General features: G+C 38.4%; 3 non-coding genes across 3 annotated transcripts; all 3 read right to left on the reverse strand.

Annotated features, from left to right (window-relative positions):
* Nucleotides 1–2,115: 2,115 nt before the first annotated feature.
* LOC130958783 (small nucleolar RNA R71) lies at nucleotides 2,116–2,223 on the reverse strand. The gene has a single exon (XR_009077889.1). It is a non-coding gene; the product is annotated as a small nucleolar RNA R71 (small nucleolar RNA).
* Nucleotides 2,224–6,430: 4,207 nt separating this feature from the next.
* On the reverse strand, nucleotides 6,431–6,538 carry LOC130958784 (small nucleolar RNA R71). Its single transcript, XR_009077890.1, has one exon. It is a non-coding gene; the product is annotated as a small nucleolar RNA R71 (small nucleolar RNA).
* Nucleotides 6,539–10,740: 4,202 nt separating this feature from the next.
* Nucleotides 10,741–10,848, reverse strand: LOC130958785 (small nucleolar RNA R71). The gene has a single exon (XR_009077891.1). It is a non-coding gene; the product is annotated as a small nucleolar RNA R71 (small nucleolar RNA).
* Nucleotides 10,849–11,583: the final 735 nt, after the last annotated feature.

Below are 11,583 nucleotides of genomic sequence, written 5' to 3' on the forward strand. Positions count from 1 at the left end.
GTTGCTTAGATTAGGTATTTATTTTTTTCGAAATTCTTGAAGATGAATTCTAGAGTTTCATGATGATTTGTTGAAATCTGGCTGGCTGAGAAGCCATGTCTAATCTCATTGGACCGAGGTTTCAACTTATCATCACAGAAGCTTGTTGATTTTTTTATCAATCTTGCTTTTGGAGCAGTGATCTGCTAAGGCTTGGCTGGCCTTTGGCCATGTCTAGTGTTTTGGACCGAAGCTTTCTTTGAAAGCTTGGCTGGCTGTGAAGCCATGTCTAATTCCTGGACCGGAGTCTTAGACTAGCATTGCACTGATTCCTGGAATTCTCATTAAGAATTTTGATATCTTTTTCCACTTAATTTTCGAAAATCACAAAAAAAAATTCACAAAATCATAAAAACCAAAAATATTTGATGTTTCTTGCTTGAGTCTAGTGTCTCATCTTAAGTTTGGTGTCAATTGCATGCATTCATTCATGTGTCTTAAGGATCTTCAAGTAATTCTTGATGATTTCTTACTCTGATCTTTGAATTCTTTTGACTTGAGTGTTTATGTGTCTCATATAGTGTCAGTAGTATACAAACTGCTAAGTTTGGTGTCTTGCATGCATTGTTATTTGATTCTTGTTGCATTTTGATTATTAAAAAAAACCAAAAATATTTTTAATTTCTGTCTTTTCAAGTCAATAAAACAAAGAAGTGAAGATTCAGAACATACAGCAGAGGAATTATACAGAAAAAGCTGGGCGTTCAAAACGCCCAGTGAAGAAGGACAGACTGGCGTTTAAACGCCAGCCAGGGTACCTGGTTGGGCGTTTAACGCCCAAAAAGGGTGCATTTTGGGCATTAAACGCCAGAATGGTATCCATTCTGGGCGTTTAACGCCAGGATGGCACAAGAGGGAAGATTTTGTTTTTCAAATCAAATTTTTTTCAAGTTTTCAAAGTTTTTCAAAATCAAATCTTTTTCAAATCATATCTTTTCAATCAAATGTTTTCAAAATCAATTTCTTTCCTTTTTTAAAGATACTTACTAACAATTAATGATTTGATTGAAGATTTCAAGTATGTTGCCTTTTCTGTTGAGAAAGGTTTAATGTTTGAATCATATCTTTTCTTGTTAGGCAAGTCATTAATTTTCAAAATCAAATCTTTTAAAAATTATTTTCAAAACATATCTTTTAAAATTGTTTTCAAATCAAATCTGTTCAATCATATCTTTTTAATCACATCTTTTTCAAAATAAGTTTTCAATCAAATCTTTTTAACTTCTAATTTCAAAATCTTTTTCAAAAATCACTTGATTTCTTTTCCACTTTGAATTTTCGAAAATTACCAATCAATTTTTCAAAATGTTTTTGACATCTTTTTAATTAATTTTCGAAAATTCTCTTCCCTTCCTCCCACATCCTTCTATTTATGGAGTACTACTCCTTCTTAATGCACAATTCGAACTCTATCTAATCAAGTTCGAATTCTTCTACCTTCTTTCCTCTATTTTTCTTTTCCTCTGACACCTCAAGGAATCTCTATACTGTGACATAGAGGATTCCATATTTTCTTGTTCTCTTCTCTTTCATATGAGCAGGAGCAGAGACAAAGGCATTCTTGTTGAAGCTGACCCTGAACCTGAAAGGACCTTGAAGCGGAAGCTAAGAGAAGCTAAGGCACAACTCTCTGTTGAGGACCTGACCGAAATCTTCAAAGAAGAAGAACCCATGGCAGCCGAAAACAACAACAATGCCAACAATGCAAGGAAGGTGCTGGGTGACTTTACTGCACCTACTCCCGACTTCTATGGGAGAAGCATCTCTATCCCTGCCATTGGAGCAAACAACTTTGAGCTTAAGCCTCAGTTAGTTTTTCTAATGCAACAGAATTGCAAGTTCCATGGACTTCCAATGGAAGATCCTCACCAGTTTTTAGCTGAGTTCTTGCAAATCTGTGACACAGTCAAGACTAATGGGGTTGACCCTGAGGTCTACAGACTGATGCTATTCCCTTTGGCTGTAAGAGACAGAGCTAGAATATGGTTGGACTCACAACCTAAAGACAGCCTGGACTCTTGGGAAAAGCTAGTCAATACCTTCTTGGCAAAGTTCTTTCCACCTCAAAAATGGAGTAAGCTTAGAGTGGAAGTCCAAACCTTCACACAGAAGGATGGAGAATCCCTCTATGAAGCTTGGGAAAGATACAAACAATTAATCAGAAAGTGTCCCTCAGACATGCTTTCTGAATGAAGCATCATAGGTATTTTCTATGATGGTCTCTCTGAACTATCCAAGATGTCTTTGGATAGCTGGTGGAGGATCTCTTCATCTAAAGAAGACGCCTACAGAAGCTCAAGAGCTCATTGAAATGGTTGCAAATAACCAATTCATGTACACTTCTGAAAGGAATCCTGTGAACAATGGGACCAGTCAGAAGAAAGGAGTTCTTGAAATTGACACTCTGAATGCCATACTGGCTCAGAACAAGATATTGACTCAACAAGTCAATTTGATTTCTCAAAGTCTGTCTGGAATGCAAAATGCACCTGGCAGTACTAAGGAAGCTTCATCTGAAGAAGAAGCCTATGATCCTGAGAACCCTTCAATGGAAGAGGTGAATTACCTAGGAGAACTGATGAGCGGATAATTTGTACACTTTTTGGCATTGTTTTTAGTATGTTTTTAGTATGATCTAGTTAGTTTTTAGTATATTTTTATTAGTTTTTAGTTAAAATTCACTTTTCTGGACTTTACTATGAGTTTGTGTGTTTTTCTGTGATTTCAGGTATTTTCTGGCTGAAATTGAGGGATCTGAGCAAAAATCTGATTCAGAGACTAAAAAGGACTACAGATGCTGTTGGATTCTGACCTCCCTGCACTCGAAGTGGATTTTCTGGAGCTAAAGAGGCCCAATTGGCGCGCTCTCAACGGCGTTGGAAAGTAGACATCCTGGGCTTTCCAGCAATATATGATAGTCCATACTTTGCCCAAGATTTGATGGCCCAAACCGGCGTCCAAAGTCACCTCAAGAAATTCCAGCGTTAAACGCCGGAACTGGCACCTAAATGGGAGTTAAACGCCCAAACTGGCATGAAAGCTGGCGTTTAACTCCAAGACAAGTCTCCACACGAAAATGCTTCATTTGCTCAGCCCAAGCACACACCAAGTGGGCCCGGAAGTGGATTTTTATGTCATTTACACATCTTTGTACACCTTAGGCTACTAGTTTTCTATAAGTAGGACCTTTTACTATTGTATTTGACATCTTGGTAGCTATCTTTGAGTTTTATGCTATCTTAGATCATTTGGGAGGCTGGCCATTCGGCCATGCCTAGACCTTGTTCTTATGTATTTTCAACGGTGGAGTTTCTACACACCATAGATTAAGGTGTGGAGCTCTGCTGTACCTCGAGTATTAATGCAATTACTATTGTTCTTCTATTCAATTCCGCTTGTTCTTTGTCCAAGATATCACTTGTTCTTCAACTTGATGAAGGTGATGATTGACACTCATCATCATTCTCACTCATGAACAAAGTGACTGACAACCACTCTTGTTCTACAAGCATATGAGGCCTAGTGAATATCTCTTGGATTCTTTAACCGGAATCTTCGTGGTATAGGCGAGAACTGATGGCGGCATTCAAGAGAATCCGGAAGGTCTAAACCTTGTCTGTGGTATTCTGAGTAGGATTCAATGATTGAATGACTGTGACGTGCTTCAAACTCCTGAGGGCGGGGCGTTAGTGACAGACGCAAAAGAATCAATGGATTCTATTCCGGCCTGATTGAGAACCGACAGATGAATTCCGCTATGACCGTGACAGGGCATATGCAATCGCTTTCAATGAGAGGATGGGAGGTAGCCACTGACAACGGTGAAACCCTACATGAGCTTGCCATGGAAAGGAGTAAGAAGGATTGGATGAAGACTGTAGGAAAGCAGAGAGACGGAAGGGAAGGCATCTTCATACGCTTATCTGAAGCTCTCACCAATGATATACATAAGTATCTCTATCTTTATCTTTATGCTTTATTCGTTTATCACTATACCCATTTGAGTCTGCCTGACTGAGATTTACAAGGTGACCATAGCTTGCTTCATACCACCAATCTCCGTGGGATCGACCCTTACTCACGTAAGGTATTACTTGGACGACCCAGTGCACTTGCTGGTTAGTTGTGCGAAGTTGTGTTTATGCCATGGTATTGAGCACCAAGTCTTTGGAGCCATTACCGGGGATTATTTGAATATGGACAAAGTAGTGATCACAATTTCGTGCACCAAGTTTTTGGCGCCGTTGCCGGGGATTGTTTGTGTGTGGACAACTGACGGTTCATCTCGTTGCTTAGATTAGGCATTTATTTTTTTTTTCGAAATTCTTGAAGATGAATTCTAGAGTTTAATGATGATTTGCTGAAATCTGGCTGGCTGTAAAGCCATGTCTAATTTCATTGGACCGAGGTTTCAACTTATCATCACAAGAGCTTGTTGATCTTTCTTTTGGAGCAGTGATCTGCTAAGGCTTGGCTGGCCTTTGGCCATGTCTAGTGTTTTGGACCGAAGCTTTCTTTGAAAGCTTGGCTGGCTGTGAAGCCATGTCTAATTCCTGGACCGGAGTCTTAGACTAGCATTGCACTGATTCCTGGAATTCTCATTAAGAATTTGATATCTTTTTCCACTTAATTTTCGAAAATCACAAAAAAATTCACAAAAACCATAAAAACCAAAAATATTTGATGTTTCTTGCTTGAGTCTAGTGTCTCATCTTAAGTTTGGTGTCAATTGCATGCATTCATTCATGTGTCTTAAGGATCTTCAAGTAATTCTTGATGATTTCTTACTCTGATCTTTGAATTCTTTTGACTTGAGTGTTTATGTGTCTCATATAGTGTCAGTAGTATACAAACTGCTAAGTTTGGTGTCTTGCATGCATTGTTATTTGATTCTTGTTGCATTTTGATTATTAAAAAAAACCAAAAATATTTTTAATTTGTGTCTTTTCAAGTCAATAAAACAAAGAATTGAAGATTCAGAACATACAGCAGAGGAATTATACAGAAAAAGCTGGGCGTTCAAAACGCCCAGTGAAGAAGGACAGACTGGCATTTAAACGCCAGCCAGGGTACCTGGTTGGGCGTTTAACGCCCAAAAAGGGTGCATTTTGGGCGTTAAACGCCAGAATGGATACCATTCTGGGCGTTTAACGCCAGGATGGCACAAGAGGGAAGATTTTGTTTTTCAAATCAAATTTTTTTCAAGTTTTCAAAGTTTTTCAAAATCAAATCTTTTTCAAATCATATCTTTTCAATCAAATGTTTTCAAAATCAATTTCTTTCCTTTTTCAAAGATACTTACTAACAATTAATGATTTGATTGAACATTTCAAGTATGTTGCCTTTTCTGTTGAGAAAGGTTTAATGTTTGAATCATATCTTTTCTTGTTAGGCAAGTCATTAATTTTCAAAATCAAATCTTTTAAAAATTATTTTCAAAACATATCTTTTAAAATTGTTTTCAAATCAAATCTGTTCAATCATATCTTTTTAATCACATCTTTTTCAAAATAAGTTTTCAATCAAATCTTTTTAACTTCTAATTTCAAAATCTTTTTCAAAAATCACTTGATTTCTTTTCCACTTTGAATTTTCGAAAATTACCAATCAATTTTTCAAAATGTTTTTGACATCTTTTTAATTAATTTTCGAAAATTCTCTTCCCTTCCTCCCACATCCTTCTATTTATGGAGTACTACTCCTTCTTAATGCACAATTCGAACTCTATCTAATCAAGTTCGAATTCTTCTACCTTCTTTCCTCTATTTTTCTTTTCCTCTGACACCTCAAGGAATCTCTATACTGTGACATAGAGGATTCCATATTTTCTTGTTCTCTTCTCTTTCATATGAGCAGGAGCAGAGACAAAGGCATTCTTGTTGAAGCTGACCCTGAACCTGAAAGGACCTTGAAGCGGAAGCTAAGAGAAGCTAAGGCACAACTCTCTGTTGAGGACCTGACCGAAATCTTCAAAGAAGAAGAACCCATGGCAGCCGAAAACAACAACAATGCCAACAATGCAAGGAAGGTGCTGGGTGACTTTACTGCACCTACTCCCGACTTCTATGGGAGAAGCATCTCTATCCCTGCCATTGGAGCAAACAACTTTGAGCTTAAGCCTCAGTTAGTTTTTCTAATGCAACAGAATTGCAAGTTCCATGGACTTCCAATGGAAGATCCTCACCAGTTTTTAGCTGAGTTCTTGCAAATCTGTGACACAGTCAAGACTAATGGGGTTGACCCTGAGGTCTACAGACTGATGCTATTCCCTTTGGCTGTAAGAGACAGAGCTAGAATATGGTTGGACTCACAACCTAAAGACAGCCTGGACTCTTGGGAAAAGCTAGTCAATACCTTCTTGGCAAAGTTCTTTCCACCTCAAAAATGGAGTAAGCTTAGAGTGGAAGTCCAAACCTTCACACAGAAGGATGGAGAATCCCTCTATGAAGCTTGGGAAAGATACAAACAATTAATCAGAAAGTGTCCCTCAGACATGCTTTCTGAATGAAGCATCATAGGTATTTTCTATGATGGTCTCTCTGAACTATCCAAGATGTCTTTGGATAGCTGGTGGAGGATCTCTTCATCTAAAGAAGACGCCTACAGAAGCTCAAGAGCTCATTGAAATGGTTGCAAATAACCAATTCATGTACACTTCTGAAAGGAATCCTGTGAACAATGGGACCAGTCAGAAGAAAGGAGTTCTTGAAATTGACACTCTGAATGCCATACTGGCTCAGAACAAGATATTGACTCAACAAGTCAATTTGATTTCTCAAAGTCTGTCTGGAATGCAAAATGCACCTGGCAGTACTAAGGAAGCTTCATCTGAAGAAGAAGCCTATGATCCTGAGAACCCTTCAATGGAAGAGGTGAATTACCTAGGAGAACTGATGAGCGGATAATTTGTACACTTTTTGGCATTGTTTTTAGTATGTTTTTAGTATGATCTAGTTAGTTTTTAGTATATTTTTATTAGTTTTTAGTTAAAATTCACTTTTCTGGACTTTACTATGAGTTTGTGTGTTTTTCTGTGATTTCAGGTATTTTCTGGCTGAAATTGAGGGATCTGAGCAAAAATCTGATTCAGAGACTAAAAAGGACTACAGATGCTGTTGGATTCTGACCTCCCTGCACTCGAAGTGGATTTTCTGGAGCTAAAGAAGCCCAATTGGCGCGCTCTCAACGGCGTTGGAAATTAGACATCCTGGGCTTTCCAGCAATATATGATAGTCCATACTTTGCCCAAGATTTGATGGCCCAAACCGGCGTCCAAAGTCACCTCAAGAAATTCCAGCGTTAAACGCCGGAACTGGCACCTAAATGGGAGTTAAACGCCCAAACTGGCATGAAAGCTGGCGTTTAACTCCAAGACAAGTCTCCACACGAAAATGCTTCATTTTCTCAGCCCAAGCACACACCAAGTGGGCCCGGAAGTGGATTTTTATGTCATTTACACATCTTTGTACACCTTAGGCTACTAGTTTTCTATAAGTAGGACCTTTTACTATTGTATTTGACATTTTGGTAGCTATCTTTGAGTTTTATGCTATCTTAGATCATTTGGGAGGCTGGCCATTCGGCCATGCCTAGACCTTGTTCTTATGTATTTTCAACGGTGGAGTTTCTACACACCATAGATTAAGGTGTGGAGCTCTGCTGTACCTCGAGTATTAATGCAATTACTATTGTTCTTCTATTCAATTCCGCTTGTTCTTTGTCCAAGATATCACTTGTTCTTCAACTTGATGAAGGTGATGATTGACACTCATCATCATTCTCACTCATGAACAAAGTGACTGACAACCACTCTTGTTCTACAAGCATATGAGGCCTAGTGAATATCTCTTGGATTTTTTAACCGGAATCTTCGTGGTATAGGCGAGAACTGATGGCGGCATTCAAGAGAATCCGGAAGGTCTAAACCTTGTCTGTGGTATTCTGAGTAGGATTCAATGATTGAATGACTGTGACGTGCTTCAAACTCCTGAGGGCGGGGCGTTAGTGACAGACGCAAAAGAATCAATGGATTCTATTCCGGCCTGATTGAGAACCGACAGATGAATTCCGCTATGACCGTGACAGGGCATATGCAATCGCTTTCAATGAGAGGATGGGAGGTAGCCACTGACAACGGTGAAACCCTACATGAGCTTGCCATGGAAAGGAGTAAGAAGGATTGGATGAAGACTGTAGGAAAGCAGAGAGACGGAAGGGAAGGCATCTTCATACGCTTATCTGAAGCTCTCACCAATGATATACATAAGTATCTCTATCTTTATCTTTATGCTTTATTCGTTTATCACTATACCCATTTGAGTCTGCCTGACTGAGATTTACAAGGTGACCATAGCTTGCTTCATACCACCAATCTCCGTGGGATCGACCCTTACTCACGTAAGGTATTACTTGGACGACCCAGTGCACTTGCTGGTTAGTTGTGCGAAGTTGTGTTTATGCCATGGTATTGAGCACCAAGTCTTTGGAGCCATTACCGGGGATTATTTGAATATGGACAAAGTAGTGATCACAATTTCGTGCACCAAGTTTTTGGCGCCGTTGCCGGGGATTGTTTGTGTGTGGACAACTGACGGTTCATCTCGTTGCTTAGATTAGGCATTTATTTTTTTTTCGAAATTCTTGAAGATGAATTCTAGAGTTTAATGATGATTTGCTGAAATCTGGCTGGCTGTAAAGCCATGTCTAATTTCATTGGACCGAGGTTTCAACTTATCATCACAAGAGCTTGTTGATCTTGCTTTTGGAGCAGTGATCTGCTAAGGCTTGGCTGGCCTTTGGCCATGTCTAGTGTTTTGGACCGAAGCTTTCTTTGAAAGCTTGGCTGGCTGTGAAGCCATGTCTAATTCCTGGACCGGAGTCTTAGACTAGCATTGCACTGATTCCTGGAATTCTCATTAAGAATTTTGATATCTTTTTCCACTTAATTTTCGAAAATCACAAAAAAATTCACAAAAACCATAAAAACCAAAAATATTTGATGTTTCTTGCTTGAGTCTAGTGTCTCATCTTAAGTTTGGTGTCAATTGCATGCATTCATTCATGTGTCTTAAGGATCTTCAAGTAATTCTTGATGATTTCTTACTCTGATCTTTGAATTCTTTTGACTTGAGTGTTTATGTGTCTCATATAGTGTCAGTAGTATACAAACTGCTAAGTTTGGTGTCTTGCATGCATTGTTATTTGATTCTTGTTGCATTTTGATTATTAAAAAAAACCAAAAATATTTTTAATTTGTGTCTTTTCAAGTCAATAAAACAAAGAATTGAAGATTCAGAACATACAGCAGAGGAATTATACAGAAAAAGCTGGGCGTTCAAAACGCCCAGTGAAGAAGGACAGACTGGCGTTTAAACGCCAGCCAGGGTACCTGGTTGGGCGTTTAACGCCCAAAAAGGGTGCATTTTGGGCGTTAAACGCCATAATGGATACCATTCTGGGCGTTTAACGCCAGGATGGCACAAGAGGGAAGATTTTGTTTTTCAAATCAAATTTTTTTCAAGTTTTCAAAGTTTTTCAAAATCAAATCTTTTTCAAATCATATCTTTTCAATCAAATGTTTTCAAAATCAATTTCTTTCCTTTTTCAAAGATACTTACTAACAATTAATGATTTGATTGAACATTTCAAGTATGTTGCCTTTTCTGTTGAGAAAGGTTTAATGTTTGAATCATATCTTTTCTTGTTAGGCAAGTCATTAATTTTCAAAATCAAATCTTTTAAAAATTATTTTCAAAACATATCTTTTAAAATTGTTTTCAAATCAAATCTGTTCAATCATATCTTTTTAATCACATCTTTTTCAAATAAGTTTTCAATCAAATCTTTTTAACTTCTAATTTCAAAATCTTTTTCAAAATCACTTGATTTCTTTTCCACTTTGAATTTTCGAAAATTACCAATCAATTTTTCAAAATGTTTTTGACATCTTTTTAATTAATTTTCGAAAATTCTCTTCCCTTCCTCCCACATCCTTCTATTTATGGAGTACTACTCCTTCTTAATGCACAATTCGAACTCTATCTAATCAAGTTCGAATTCTTCTACCTTCTTTCCTCTATTTTTCTTTTCCTCTGACACCTCAAGGAATCTCTATACTGTGACATAGAGGATTCTATATTTTCTTGTTCTCTTCTCTTTCATATGAGCAGGAGCAGAGACAAAGGCATTCTTGTTGAAGCTGACCCTGAACCTGAAAGGACCTTGAAGTGGAAGCTAAGAGAAGCTAAGGCACAACTCTCTGTTGAGGACCTGACCGAAATCTTCAAAGAAGAAGAACCCATGGCAGCCGAAAAAACAACAATGCCAACAATGCAAGGAAGGCTGGGTGACTTTACTGCACCTACTCCCGACTTCTATGGGAGAAGCATCTCTATCCCTGCCATTGGAGCAAACAACTTTGAGCTTAAGCCTCAGTTAGTTTTTCTAATGCAACAGAATTGCAAGTTCCATGGACTTCCAATGGAAGATCCTCACCAGTTTTTAGCTGAGTTCTTGCAAATCTGTGACACAGTCAAGACTAATGGGGTTGACCCTGAGGTCTACAGACTGATGCTATTCCCTTTGGCTGTAAGAGACAGAGCTAGAATATGGTTGGACTCACAACCTAAAGACAGCCTGGACTCTTGGGAAAAGCTAGTCAATACCTTCTTGGCAAAGTTCTTTCCACCTCAAAAATGGAGTAAGCTTAGAGTGGAAGTCCAAACCTTCACACAGAAGGATGGAGAATCCCTCTATGAAGCTTGGGAAAGATACAAACAATTAATCAGAAAGTGTCCCTCAGACATGCTTTCTGAATGAAGCATCATAGGTATTTTCTATGATGGTCTCTCTGAACTATCCAAGATGTCTTTGGATAGCTGGTGGAGGATCTCTTCATCTAAAGAAGACGCCTACAGAAGCTCAAGAGCTCATTGAAATGGTTGCAAATAACCAATTCATGTACACTTCTGAAAGGAATCCTGTGAACAATGGGACCAGTCAGAAGAAAGGAGTTCTTGAAATTGACACTCTGAATGCCATACTGGCTCAGAACAAGATATTGACTCAACAAGTCAATTTGATTTCTCAAAGTCTGTCTGGAATGCAAAATGCACCTGGCAGTACTAAGGAAGCTTCATCTGAAGAAGAAGCCTATGATCCTGAGAACCCTTCAATGGAAGAGGTGAATTACCTAGGAGAACTGATGAGCGGATAATTTGTACACTTTTTGGCATTGTTTTTAGTATGTTTTTAGTATGATCTAGTTAGTTTTTAGTATATTTTTATTAGTTTTTAGTTAAAATTCACTTTTCTGGACTTTACTATGAGTTTCTGTGTTTTTCTGTGATTTCAGGTATTTTCTGGCTGAAATTGAGGGATCTGAGCAAAAATCTGATTCAGAGACTAAAAAGGACTGCAGATGCTGTTGGATTCTGACCTCCCTGCACTCGAAGTGGATTTTCTGGAGCTAAAGAAGCCCAATTGGCGCGCTCTCAACGGCGTTGGAAAGTAGACATCCTGGGCTTTCCAGAAATATATGATAGT

Source organism: Arachis stenosperma, chromosome 10 (genome assembly GCF_014773155.1).
Source record: "Arachis stenosperma cultivar V10309 chromosome 10, arast.V10309.gnm1.PFL2, whole genome shotgun sequence".
Classification (NCBI taxonomy): domain Eukaryota; kingdom Viridiplantae; phylum Streptophyta; class Magnoliopsida; order Fabales; family Fabaceae; genus Arachis; species Arachis stenosperma.